Source organism: Leptonotus elevatus, chromosome 22 (genome assembly GCF_054856555.1).
Source record: "Leptonotus elevatus isolate MCC_2025b chromosome 22, RoL_Lele_1.0, whole genome shotgun sequence".
In the NCBI taxonomy this organism is placed as follows: domain Eukaryota; kingdom Metazoa; phylum Chordata; class Actinopteri; order Syngnathiformes; family Syngnathidae; genus Leptonotus; species Leptonotus elevatus.
In genome coordinates, this window is record NC_141260.1 from 3,405,922 (window position 1) to 3,418,888 (window position 12,967).

Genomic DNA, 12,967 nt, shown 5'->3' on the forward strand with positions numbered 1-12,967 from the left:
TTTGAAACCCTAACCCTAGTTTAAAACCCTACTTTAAAGCCCTAACCCTAGTTTAAACCCCTACTTTGAAACCCTAACCCTACTTTAAACCCCTACTTTGAAACCATAACCATAGTTCAAACCCATACTTTGAAACCTTAACCCTAGTTTAAACCCCTACTTTGAAACCCTAACCCTAGTTTAAACCCCTAATTGAAACTTTATCCCTAGTTTAAACCCCTACTTTGAAACCCTAACCCTAGTTTAAACCCCTACTTTGAAACCCTAACCCTAGTTTAAACCCCTAATTGAAACTTTATCCCTAGGTTAAACCCCTACTTTGAAACTTTATCCCTAGTTTAAACCCCTACTTTGAAACCCTAACCCTAGTTTAAACCCCTACTTTGAAACCCTAACCCTAGTTTGAAACACCATTTTGAAACCTTAACCTAGTTTAAAACCCTACTTTGAAACCCTAACCCTAGTTTAAACCCCTACTTTGAAACCTTAACCCTAGTTTAAACCCTAACCCTCGTTTAATCACCTACTTTGAAACCCTAACCCTAGTTTAAACCACTACTTTGAAACCCTAACCCTAGTTTAAAACCCTACTTTGAAACCCTAACCCTAGTTTAAACCCCTACTTTGAAACCCTAACCCTAGTTTAAAACCCTACTTTGAAACCTTAACTCTAGTTTGAAACCCTAACCTTAGTTTGAAACCCTAACCCTAGTTTAAACCCCTACTTTGAAACCCTAACCCTAGTTTAAACCCCTACTTTGAAACCCTAACCCTAGTTTAAAACTCTACTTTAAAACCCTAACCCTAGTTTAAAATCCTACTTTGAAACCCTAACCCTAGTTTAAACCCCTACTTTGAAACCCTAAACCTAGTTTAAAACCCTACTTTGAAACCCTAACCCTAGTTTAAAACCGTACTTTGAAACCCTAACCCTAGTTTGAAAACCTAACCCTAGTTTAAACCCCTACTTTAAACCCTAACCCTAGTTCAAACCCCTAGTTTGAAACCCTAACCCGAGTTTAAACCCCTACTTTGAAACCCTAACCTGAGTTTAAACCCCTACTTTGAAAACCTAACCCTAGTTTAAACCCCTACTTTGAAACCCTAATCCTAGTTTAAACCCCTACTTTGAAACCCTAACCCTAGTTTAAACCCCTACTTTGAAACCCTAACCCTAGTTTAAACCCTTACTTTGAAACCCTAAGCCTAGTTTGAAACCCTAACCCTAATTTAAACCCCTACTTTAGAACCCTAAACCTAGGTTAAACCCCTACTTTGAAACCCTAACCTTAGTTTAAAATCCTACTTTGAAACCTTAACCCTAGTTTAAACCCCTACTTTGAAACCCTAACCCTAGTTTAAACCCCTACTTTGAAATCCTAATCCTAGTTTAAACCCCTACTTTGAAACCCTAACCCTAGTTTAAACCCCTACTTTGAAACCCTAACCCTAGTTTAAACCCCTTCTTTGAAACCCTAACCCTAGTTTAAAACCCTACTTTGAAACCCTAACCCTAGTTTGAAAACCTAACCCTAGTTTAAACCCCTACTTTGAAACCTTAACCCTAGTTTAAAACCCTACTTTGAATCCCTAACCCTAGTTTAAACCCCTACTTTGAAAACCTAACCCTAGTTTAAACCCCTACTTTGAAACACTTACCCTAGTTTAAAACCCTACTTTGAAACCCTAACCCTAGTTTAAAACCCTACTTTGAAACCCTAACCCTAGTTTAAACCCCTACTTTGAAACACTTACCCTAGTTTAAAACCCTACTTTGAAACCCTAACCCTAGTTTAAAACCCTAACCCTCGTTTACACACCTACTTTGAAACCCTTACCCTAGTTTGAAACCCTACTTTGAAACCCTAACCCTAGTTTGAAACCCTACTTTGAAACCCTAACCCTAGTTTAAACCCCCTCTTTGAAACCCTAACCCTAGTTCGAAACCCTTTTTTGGAACCCTAACCCTAGTTTAAACCCCTACTTTTAAACCCTAACCCTAGTTTAAACCCCTACTTTGAAACCTTAACCCTAGTTTAAACAACTACTTTGAAACCCTAACCCTAGTTTAAAACCCTACTTTGAAACCCTAACCCTAGTTTACACCATTACTTTGCAACCCTAACCCTAGTTTACACCATTACTTTGCAACCCTAACCCTTGTTTAAACCCCTACTTTGAAACCCTAACCCTAGTTTAGATCCCTACTTTGAAACCCTAACCCTATTTTACACCATTACTTTGCAACCCTAACCCTAGTTTACACCATTACTTTGCAACCCTAACCCTTGTTTAAACCCCTACTTTGAAACCCTAACCCTAGTTTAGATCCCTACTTTGAATCCCTAACCCTAGTTTAAACCCCTACTTTGAATCCCTAACCCTAGTTTAAACCCCTACTTTGAATCCCTGACCCTAGTTTAAACCACTACTTTGAAACCCTAACCCTAGTTTAAAACCCTACTTTGAAACCCTAACCCTAGTTTAAAACCCTACTTTGAAACCCTAACCCTAGTTTAAACCCCTACTTTGAAACCCTAACCCTAGTTTAAACCATTACTTTGCAACCCTAACCCTAGTTTAAACCCCTACTTTGAAACTTTAATCCTAGTTTAAACCCCTACTTTGAATCCCTAACCCTAGTTTAGATCCCAACTTTGAAACCCTAACCCTAGTTTAAACCCCTACTTTGAAACCCTAACCCTACGTTAAACCCCTACTTTGAAACCCTAACCCTAGTTTAAACCCCTATTTTGAATCCCTAACCCTAGTTTAAACCCCTACTTTGAAACCCTAACCCTAGTTTAAAACCCTACTTTGAAACCCTAACCCTAGTTTAAACCCCTACTTTTAAACCCTAACCCTAGTTAAAACCATTACTTGGCAACCCTAAACCTAGTTTAAACTCCTACTTTGAAACCCTAACCCGAGTTTTAACCCCTACTTTGAATCCCTAACCCTAGTTTAGATCCCTACTTTGAAACCCTAACCCTAGTTTAAAACCCTACTTTGAAACCCTAACCCTAGTTTGAAAACCTAACCCTAGTTTAAACCCCTACTTTGAAACCTTAACCCTAGTTTAAAACCCTACTTTGAATCCCTAACCCTAGTTTAAACCCCTACTTTGAAACCCTAACCCTAGTTTAAACCCCTACTTTGAAACACTTACCCTAGTTTAAAACCTTACTTTGAAACCCTAACCCTAGTTTAAACCCTTACTTTGAAACCCTAAGCCTAGTTTGAAACCCTAACCCTAATTTAAACCCCTACTTTAGAACCCTAACCCTAGGTTAAACCCCTACTTTGAAACCCTAACCTTAGTTTAAAATCCTACTTTGAAACCTTACCCCTAGTTTAAACCCCTACTTTGAAACCCTAACCCTAGTTTAAACCCCTACTTTGAAATCTTAATCCTAGTTTAAACCCCTACTTTGAAACCCTAACCCTAGTTTAAAACCAGACTTTGAAACCCTAACCCTAGATTAAACCCCTACTTTGAATCCCTAACCCTAGTTTAAACCCCTACTTTGAATCCCTGACCCTAGTTTAAACCACTACTTTGAAACCCTAACCCTAGTTTAAAACCCTACTTTGAAACCCTAACCCTAGTTTAGAACCCTACTTTGAAACCCTAACCCTAGTTTAAACCCCTACTTTGAAACCCTAACCCTAGTTTAAACCATTACTTTGCAACCCTAACCCTAGTTTAAACCCCTACTTTGAAACCCTCACCCTAGTTTAAAACCCTACTTTGAAACCCTAACCCTAGTTTGAAAACATAACCCTAGTTTAAACCCCTACTTTGAAACCCTAACCCTAGTTTAAACCCCTTCTTTGAAACCCTAACCCTAGTTTGAAACCCTAACCCTAGTTTAAACCCCTACTTTGAAACCCTAACCCTACGTTAAACCCCTACTTTGAAACCCTAACCCTAGTTTAAACCCCTATTTTGAATCCCTAACCCTAGTTTAAACCCCTACTTTGAAACCCTAACCCTAGTTTAAAACCCTACTTTGAAACCCCAACCCTAGTTTAAACCCCTACTTTTAAACCCTAACCCTAGTTAAAACCATTACTTGGCAACCCTAAACCTAGTTTAAACCCCTACTTTGAAACCCTAACCCGAGTTTTAACCCCTACTTTGAATCCCTAACCCTAGTTTAGATCCCTACTTTGAAACCCTAACCCTAGTTTAAAACCCTACTTTGAAAACCTAACCCTAGTTTGAAAACCTAACCCTAGTTTAAACCCCTACTTTGAAACCTTAACCCTAGTTTAAAACCCTACTTTGAATCCCTAACCATAGTTTAAACCCCTACTTTGAAACCCTAACCCTAGTTTAAACCCCTACTTTGAAACACTTACCCTAGTTTAAAACCTTACTTTGAAACCCTAACCCTAGTTTAAACCCTTATTTTGAAACCCTAAGCCTAGTTTGAAACCCTAACCCTAATTTAAACCCCTACTTTAGAACCCTAACCCTAGGTTAAACCCCTACTTTGAAACCCTTACCTTAGTTTAAAATCCTACTTTGAAACCTTACCTCTAGTTTAAACCCCTACTTTGAAACCCTAACCCTAGTTCAAACCCCTACTTTGAAATCCTAATCCTAGTTTAAACCCCTACTTTGAAACCCTAACCCTAGTTTAAACCCCTACTTTGAAACCCTAACCCTAGTTTAAAGCCCTTCTTTGAAACCCTAACCCTAGTTTGAAACCCTAACCCTAATTTAAACCCCTACTTTAGAACCCTAACCCTAGGTTAAAACCCTACTTTGAAACCCTAACCCTAGTTTGAAAACCTAACCCTAGTTTAAACCCCTACTTTGAAACCTTAACCCTAGTTTAAAACCCTACTTTGAATCCCTAACCCTAGTTTAAACCCCTACTTTGAAACCCTATTCCTAGTTTAAAACCAGACTTTGAAACCCTAACCCTAGATTAAACCCCTACTTTGAATCCCTAACCCTAGTTTAAACCCCTACTTTGAAACCCTAACCCTAGTTTAAAACCCTACTTTGAAACCCTAACACTAGTTTGAAAACCTTACCCTAAATTAAACCCCTACTTTGAAACCCTAACCCTAGTTTAAAAGCCTACTTTGAAACCCTAACCCTAGTTTGAAAACCTAACCCTAGTTTAAACCCCTACTTTGAAACCTTAACCCTAGTTTAAAACCCTACTTTGAATCCCTAACCCTAGTTTAAACCCCTACTTTGAAACCCTAACCCTAGTTTAAACCCCTACTTTGAAACACTTACCCTAGTTTAAAACCCTACTTTGAAACCCTAACCCTAGTTTAAAACCCTACTTTGAAACCCTAACCCTAGTTTAAACCCCTACTTTGAAACACTTACCCTAGTTTAAAACCCTACTTTGAAACCCTAACCCTAGTTTGAAACCCTAACCCTCGTTTACACACCTACTTTGAAACCCTTACCCTAGTTTGAAACCCTACTTTGAAACCCTAACCCGAGTTTGAAACCCTACTTTGAAACCCTAACCCTAGTTTAAACCCCCTCTTTGAAACCCTAACCCTAGTTCGAAACCCTTTTTTGGAACCCTAACCCTAGTTTAAACCCCTACTTTTAAACCCTAACCCTAGTTTAAACCCCTACTTTGAAACCTTAACCCTAGTTTAAACAACTACTTTGAAACCCTAACCCTAGTTTAAAACCCTACTTTGAAACCCTAACCCTAGTTTAACCCCTACTTTGAAAACCTAACCCTAGTTTACACCATTACTTTGCAACCCTAACCCTAGTTTACACCATTACTTTGCAACCCTAACCCTTGTTTAAACCCCTACTTTGAAACCCTAACCCTAGTTTAGATCCCTACTTTGAAACCCTAACCCTAGTTTACACCATTACTTTGCAACCCTAACCCTAGTTTACACCATTACTTTGCAACCCTAACCCTAGTTTAAACCCCTACTTTGAATCCCTAACCCTAGTTTAAACCCCTACTTTGAATCCCTAACCCTAGTTTAAACCACTACTTTGAAACCCTAACCCTAGTTTAAAACCCTACTTTGAACCCCAAACCCTAGTTTAAAACCCTACTTTGAAACCCTAACCCTAGTTTAAACCCCTACTTTGAAACCCTAACCCTAGTTTAAACCAATACTTTGCAACCCTAACCCTAGTTTAAACCCCTACTTTGAAACCCTAATCCTAGTTTAAACCCCTACTTTGAATCCCTAACCCTAGTTTAGATCCCTACTTTGAAACCCTAACCCTAGTTTAAACCCCTACTTTGAAACCCTAACCCTACGTTAAACCCCTACTTTGAAATCCTAACCCTAGTTTAAACCCCTATTTTGAATCCCTAACCCTAGTTTAAACCCCTACTTTGAAACCCTAACCCTAGTTTAAAACCCTACTTTGAAACCCTAACCCTAGTTTAAACCCCTACTTTTAAACCCTAACCCTAGTTTAAACCATTACTTGGCAACCCTAAACCTAGTTTAAACCCCTACTTTGAAACCCTAACCCGAGTTTTAACCCCTACTTTGAATCCCTAACCCTAGTTTAGATCCCTACTTTGAAACCCTAACCCTAGTTTAAAACCCTACTTTGAAACCCTAACCCTAGTTTAACCCCTACTTTGAAAACCTAACCCTAGTTTACACCATTACTTTGCAACCCTAACCCTAGTTTACACCATTACTTTGCAACCCTAACCCTTGTTTAAACCCCTACTTTGAAACCCTAACCCTAGTTTAGATCCCTACTTTGAAACCCTAACCCTAGTTTACACCATTACTTTGCAACCCTAACCCTAGTTTACACCATTACTTTGCAACCCTAACCCTTGTTTAAACCCCTACTTTGAAACCCTAACCCTAGTTTAGATCCCTACTTTGAAACCCTAACCCTAGTTTTAACCCCTACTTTGAATCCCTAACCCTAGTTTAAACCCCTACTTTGAATCCCTAACCCTAGTTTAAACCCCTACTTTGAATCCCTAACCCTAGTTTAAACCACTACTTTGAAACACTAACCCTAGTTTAAAACCCTACTTTGAAACCCTAACCCTAGTTTAAACCCCTACTTTGAAACCCTAACCCTAGTTTAAACCTAACCCTAGTTTAAACCATTACTTTGCAACCCTAACCCTAGTTTAAACCCCTACTTTGAAACCCTAATCCTAGTTTAAACCCCTACTTTGAATCCCTAACCCTAGTTTAGATCCCAACTTTGAAACCCTAACCCTAGTTTAAACCCCTACTTTAAAACCCTAACCCTACGTTAAACCCCTACTTTGAAACCCTAACCCTAGTTTAAACCCCTATTTTGAATCCCTAACCCTAGTTTAAACCCCTACTTTGAAACCCTAACCCTAGTTTAAAACCCTACTTTGAAACCCTAACCCTAGTTTAAACCCCTACTTTTAAACCCTAACCCTAGTTTAAACCATTACTTGGCAACCCTAAACCTAGTTTAAACCCCTACTTTGAAACCCTAACCCTAGTTTTAACCCCTACTTTGAATCCCTAACCCTAGTTTAGATCCCTACTTTGAAACCCTAACCCTAGTTTAAACCCCTACTTTGAAACACTTACCCTACTTTAAACCCCTACTTTGAATCCCTAACCCTAGTTTAAACCCCTACTTTTAAACCCTAACCCTAGTTGAAAACCCTACGTTGAAACCTTAACCCTAGTTTAAACCACTACTTGGAAACCCTAACCCTAGTTTAAACCCCTACTTTGAATCCCTAACCCTAGTTTAGATCCCTACTTTGAAACCCTAACCCTAGTTTAAACCCCTACTCTGAAACCCTAACCCTACTTTAAACCGCTACTTTGAAACCCTAACCCTAGTTTAAACCCCTACTTTGAATCCCTAACCCTAGTTTAAACCCCTACTTTGAAACCCTAATCCTAGTTTAAACCCCTACTTTGAAACCCAAACCCTAATTTAAATCCCTACTTTGAAACCCTAACCCTAGTTTAAACCCCTACTTTAGAACCCTAACCCTAGGTTAAACCCCTACTTTGAAACCCTAACCTTAGTTTAAAATCCTACTTTGAAACCTTAACCTTAGTTTAAACCCCTACTTTGAAACACTAACCCTAGTTTAAACCCCTACTTTGAAATCCTAACCCTAGTGTAAAACCCTACTTTGAAACCCTAACCCCAGTTTAAAACCCTACTTTGAAATCCTAACCCTAGTTTAAACCCCTACTTTGAAACCCTAACCCTAGTTTAAACCCCTATTTTGAATCCCTAACCCTAGTTTAAACCCCTACTTTGAAACCCTAACCCTACTTTAAACCCATACTTTGAAACCCTAACACTAGTTTAAACCCCTACTTTGAAACCCTAACCCTAGTTTAAAACCCTACTTTGAAACCCTAACCCTACTTTAAACCCCTACTTTGAAACCCTAACCCTAGTTTAAACCCCTACTTTGAAACCCTAACCCTAGTTTAAAACCCTACTTTTAAACCCTAACCCTAGTTTAAACCCCTACGTTGAAACCTTAACCCTAGTTTAAACCACTACTTTGAAAACCTAACCCTAGTTTAAAACCCTACTTTAGAACCCTAACCCTAGTTTAAACCCCTACTTTGAAACCCTAACCCTAGTTTAAAACCCTACTTTGAAACCCTAACCCTAGTTTAAACCCCTACTTTGAAACCCTAACACTAGTTTAAACCATTACTTTGCAACCCTAACCCTAGTTTAAACCCCTACTTTGAAACCCTAATCCTAGTTTAAACCCCTACTTTGAATCCCTAACCCTAGTTTAGATCCCAACTTTGAAACCCTAACCCTAGTTTAAACCCCTACTTTGAAACCCTAACCCTACGTTAAACCCCTACTTTGAAACCCTAACCCTAGTTTAAACCCCTATTTTGAATCCCTAACCCTAGTTTAAACCCCTACTTTGAAACCCTAACCCTAGTTTAAAACCCTACTTTGAATCCCTAAACCTAGTTTAGATCCCTACTTTGAAACCCTAACCCTAGTTTAAAACCCTACTTTGAAACCCTAACCCTAGTTTGAAAACCTAACCCTAGTTTAAACCCCTACTTTGAAACCTTAACCCTAGTTTAAAACCCTACTTTGAATCCCTAACCCTAGTTTAAACCCCTACTTTGAAACCCTAACCCTAGTTTAAACCCCTACTTTGAAACACTTACCCTAGTTTAAAACCCTACTTTGAAACCCTAACCCTAGTTTAAAATCCTACTTTGAAACCCTAACCCTAGTTTAAACCCCTACTTTGAAACACTTACCCTAGTTTAAAACCCTACTTTGAAACCCTAACCCTAGTTTGAAACCCTAACCCTCGTTTACACACTTACTTTGAAACCCTTACCCTAGTTTAAACCCCTACTTTGAAACCCTAACCCTAGTTTAAACCCCTACTTTGAAACCCTAACCCTAGTTTAAATCCCTACTTTGAAACCCTAACCCTAGTTTAAAACCCTACCTTGAAACCCTAACCCTAGTTTGAAAACCTAACCCTATTTTAAACCCCTACTTTGAAACCCTAACCCTAGTTTAAACCCCTACTTTGAAACCCTAACCCTAGTTTAAACCCCTACTTTGAAACCCTAACCCTAGTTTAAGCCCCTACTTTGAAACCTTAACCATAGTTTAAAACCCTACTTTGAAACCCTAACTCGAGTTTAAACCCCTACTTAAGAACCCTAACCCTAGGTTAAAACCCTACTTTGAAACCCTAACCCTAGTTTAAACCCCTACTTTAAAACCCTAATCCTAGTTTAAAACCCTACTTTAAAACCCTAACCCTAGTTTAAACCCCTACTTTGAAACCCTAACCATAGTTTAAAACCCTACTTTGAAACCCTAACCCTAGTTTGAAACCCTAACCCTAGTTTAAACACCTAGTTTGAAACCCTAACCCTAGTTTAAACACCTACTTTGAAACATTAACCCTAGTTTAAACCCCTACTTTGAAACCCTAACCCTACTTTAAACCCATACTTTGAAACCCTAACCCTAGTTTAAACCCCTACTTTGAAACCCTAACCCTAGTTTAAAACCCTACTTTGAAACCCTAACCCTACTTTAAACCCCTACTTTGAAACCCTAACCCTAGTTTGAAACACCATTTTGAAACCTTAACCTAGTTTAAAACCCTACTTTGAAACCCTAACCCTAGTTTAAACCCCTACTTTGAAACCTTAACCCTAGTTTAAACCCTAACCCTCGTTTAATCACCTACTTTGAAACCCTAACCCTAGTTTAAACCACTACTTTGAAACCCTAACCCTAGTTTAAAACCCTACTTTGAAACCCTAACCCTAGTTTAAACCCCTACTTTGAAAACCTAACCCTAGTTTAAAACCCTACTTTGAAACCCTAACCCTAGTTTAAAACCCTACTTTGAAACCTTAACTCTAGTTTGAAACCCTAACCTTAGTTTGAAACCCTAACCCTAGTTTAAACCCCTACTTTGAAACCCTAACCCTAGTTTAAACCCCTACTTTGAAACCCTAACCCTAGTTTAAAACCCTACTTTAAAACCCTAACCCTAGTTTAAAATCCTACTTTGAAACCCTAACCCTAGTTTAAACCCCTACTTTGAAACCCTAAACCTAGTTTAAAACCCTACTTTGAAACCCTAACCCTAGTTTGAAACCCCAACCCTAGTTTAAAACCCTACTTTGAAACCCTAACCCTAGTTTGAAAACCTAACCCTAGTTTAAACCCCTACTTTGAAACCCTAACCCTAGTTCAAACCCCTAGTTTGAAACCCTAACCCGAGTTTAAACCCCTACTTTGAAACCCTAACCTGAGTTTAAACCCCTACTTTGAAAACCTAACCCTAGTTTAAACCCCTACTTTGAAACCCTAATCCTAGTTTAAACCCCTACTTTGAAACCCTAACCCTAGTTTAAACCCCTACTTTGAAACCCTAACCCTACTTTAAACCCATACTTTGAAACCCTAACCCTAGTTTGAAACACCATTTTGAAACCTTAACCTAGTTTAAAACCCTACTTTGAAACCCTAACCCTAGTTTAAACCCCTACTTTGAAACCTTAACCCTAGTTTAAACCCTAACCCTCGTTTAATCACCTACTTTGAAACCCTAACCCTAGTTTAAACCACTACTTTGAAACCCTAACCCTAGTTTAAAACCCTACTTTGAAACCCTAACCCTAGTTTAAACCCCTACTTTGAAAACCTAACCCTAGTTTAAAACCCTACTTTGAAACCCTAACCCTAGTTTAAAACCCTACTTTGAAACCTTAACTCTAGTTTGAAACCCTAACCTTAGTTTGAAACCCTAACCCTAGTTTAAACCCCTACTTTGAAACCCTAACCCTAGTTTAAACCCCTACTTTGAAACCCTAACCCTAGTTTAAAACCCTACTTTAAAACCCTAACCCTAGTTTAAAATCCTACTTTGAAACCCTAACCCTAGTTTAAACCCCTACTTTGAAACCCTAAACCTAGTTTAAAACCCTACTTTGAAACCCTAACCCTAGTTTGAAACCCCAACCCTAGTTTAAAACCCTACTTTGAAACCCTAACCCTAGTTTGAAAACCTAACCCTAGTTTAAACCCCTACTTTGAAACCCTAACCCTAGTTCAAACCCCTAGTTTGAAACCCTAACCCGAGTTTAAACCCCTACTTTGAAACCCTAACCTGAGTTTAAACCCCTACTTTGAAAACCTAACCCTAGTTTAAACCCCTACTTTGAAACCCTAATCCTAGTTTAAACCCCTACTTTGAAACCCTAACCCTAGTTTAAACCCCTACTTTGAAACCCTAACCCTAGTTTAAACCCTTACTTTGAAACCCTAAGCCTAGTTTGAAACCCTAACCCTAATTTAAACCCCTACTTTAGAACCCTAAACCTAGGTTAAACCCCTACTTTGAAACCCTAACCCTAGTTTAAAACCTTACTTTGAAACCCTATCCCTAGTTTGAGACCCTAAACCTAGTTTAAACCCCTACTTTGAAACCCTAACCCTAGTTTAAACCCGTACTTTGAAACCCTAACCCTAGTTTGAAACCCTACTTTGAAACCCTAACCCTAGTTTAAACCACTACTTTGAAACCCTAACCCTAGTTTAAACCCCTACTTTGAAACCCTAACCCTAGTTTAAAACCCTACTTTAAAACCCTAACCCTAGTTTAAACCCCTACTTTGAAACCCTAACCCTACTTTAAACCCCTACTTTGAAACCATAACCATAGTTCAAACCCATACTTTGAAACCTTAACCCTAGTTTAAACCCCTACTTTGAAACCCTAACCCTAGTTTAAACCCCTAATTGAAACTTTATCCCTAGTTTAAACCCCTACTTTGAAACCCTAACCCTAGTTTAAACCCCTACTTTGAAACCCTAACCCTAGTTTAAACCCCTAATTGAAACTTTATCCCTAGGTTAAACCCCTACTTTGAAACTTTATCCCTAGTTTAAACCCCTACTTTGAAACCCTAACCCTAGTTTAAACCCCTACTTTGAAACCCTAACCCTAGTTTGAAACACCATTTTGAAACCTTAACCTAGTTTAAAACCTTACTTTGAAACCCTAACCCTAGTTTAAACCCCTACTTTGAAACCTTAACCCTAGTTTAAACCCTAACCCTCGTTTAATCACCTACTTTGAAACCCTAACCCTAGTTTAAACCACTACTTTGAAACCCTAACCCTAGTTTAAAACCCTACTTTGAAACCCTAACCCTAGTTTAAACCCCTACTTTGAAACCCTAACCCTAGTTTAAAACCCTACTTTGAAACCTTAACTCTAGTTTGAAACCCTAACCTTAGTTTGAAACCCTAACCCTAGTTTAAACCCCTACTTTGAAACCCTAACCCTAGTTTAAACCCCTACTTTGAAACCCTAACCCTAGTTTAAAACTCTACTTTAAAACCCTAACCCTAGTTTAAAATCCTACTTTGAAACCCTAACCCTAGTTTAAACCCCTACTTTGAAACCCTAAACCTAGTTTAAAACCCTACTTTGAA